General features: G+C 40.0%; 1 protein-coding gene across 3 annotated transcripts in view; it reads left to right on the forward strand.

Annotated features, from left to right (window-relative positions):
* Positions 1-1,972, forward strand: part of PSPC1 (paraspeckle component 1) — a 54,749-nt gene that overhangs the window by 12,012 nt on the left and 40,765 nt on the right. The window lies entirely within an intron of this gene.

Genomic DNA, 1,972 nt, shown 5'->3' on the forward strand with positions numbered 1-1,972 from the left:
CACGATATCTCCTTCAACATGGTCTCTGGTTGAGGAAAATTGTTGCCGCAAGTGAGATGGCCCAGTGATGTTGACGAACAGGAAAGGTCCGTGGACATATTGTGCTGGTATGGAGATGCAAAAGAAAGGGTTGCCAGTCTGTTCAATCAGTAAGAAAGGGGAACGAATTCGGTGCTACTATAGTGTGATTCCTATCATCACTTTTTGTTCCTACCTCACATTCTATTTATAGCCTACTACTCCAGAAACTTCTTTGTTTACCTTAGTAACCATTATAGCATCATAGCAACCACTGTAATTTGAAGGTCTGTCAAATTTTAGTGCTAGTTTACCTTCGATGGAGCATCCGTGGATCCGAGCATCTGAAACCATGAATACTGTGGTTGACTGGTTCAGTTACTGTCGGGAGGTCTGCTCCGAAATGGTATTTGTCGCTAGGAGAGGAAAGCTGAATGGTACACCATTTACTATAGACACACTATAGTAGTTGAACACTATAGTGGTAGGAATCACACTATAGTAGTCTTATAATATCCTATATACTAAATGAAGAATGTTTAATATGCATGGACCCAATCTGCGCGCCCACACCACCGCCTCTAAAACAGTTGTCATGGTGACATGTAAATGTAACAAAACAGCAGGTGACAGTTTGTCAGTGTGCTCTACTTTACTTCCCAGTGCCATTGTCCTTACAAATATATTTATTTAAATAATTCAATGAATTATTTAATTGGAGGAGAGCTGGGCGGGTTATTCAAAGCAGCCGGGCGGAGCAACCGGCTAAAACCCTCTGGGGAGAACTATGGCCTACTACTCCAGAAACTTTTGTTTACCTTAGTAACCATTATAGCATCATAGCAACCGCCCCTATTTAAAAAAAAAATTCACCTCACCTTCTATTTCATAAAGATTCCCATTTTAAAAAAATAACTCACTTGCTATTTCATTAAAATTCCCATTAAAATTAGCTGTTGAAACCAGTAGAAACAAGCATACACTTACAAAAATGCACGATATCTCCTTCAACATGGTCTCTGGTTGAGGAAAATTGTTGCCGCAAGTGAGATGGCCCAGTGATGTTGACGAACAGGAAAGGTCCGTGGAAATATTGTGCTGGTATGGAGGTGCAAAAGAAAGGGTTGCCAGTCTGTTCAAATCAGTAAGAAAGGGGAACCAATTCGGTGCTACTATAGTGTGATTCCTATCATCACTTTTTGTTCCTACCTCACATTCTATTTATAGCCTACTACTCCAGAAACTTCTTCGTTTACCTTAGTAACCATTATAGCATCATAGCAACCACTGTAATTTGAAGGTCTGTCAAATTTTAGAGCTAGTTTACCTTCGATGGAGCTAGGAGAGGAAAGCTGAATGGTACACCATTTACTATAGACACACTATAGTAGTAGAACACTATACTGGTAGGAATCACACTATAGTAGTCTTATGTTATCTTATATACTAAATGAAGAATGTAATTATGCATGGACCCAATCTGCGCGCCCAAACCAACCGCCTCTAAAACAGTTGTCATGGTGACATGTAAATGTAACAAAACAGCAGGTGACCGTTTCAGTCAGTGTGCTCTACTTCACTTCCCAGTGCCATTGTCCTTACAAATATATTTATTTAAATAATTCAATTAATTAATTTAATTTGAAAACCTTCCCAGGACGGCTCTACCCTCCATGATTGCAAGTCATTGCAATTGGACAAAAACAGAACTCTCCTTTTGGATCACGCTCCCAGGCAAATAGGTCCTTCGTTTGTCTTCTGTAAAGTTGTAAATCTCCATCCCCTTATGACAGACCTGATAGTGTTATGAGACAGCACAGCTCTGATAAGCCTGTCATAAGCCCAGCTGCCACTTTCCACTGTGACAGTTGGCTGCCAACTGAGTGTGCAGTTTCACAAGCTAAGTATTTATTTATAGACCCCATTTGTGGTGATGTCATAGCATATATTTAAG

The sequence above is a fragment of the Pyxicephalus adspersus genome, chromosome 1, assembly GCF_032062135.1.
Source record: "Pyxicephalus adspersus chromosome 1, UCB_Pads_2.0, whole genome shotgun sequence".
NCBI lineage: Eukaryota > Metazoa > Chordata > Amphibia > Anura > Pyxicephalidae > Pyxicephalus > Pyxicephalus adspersus.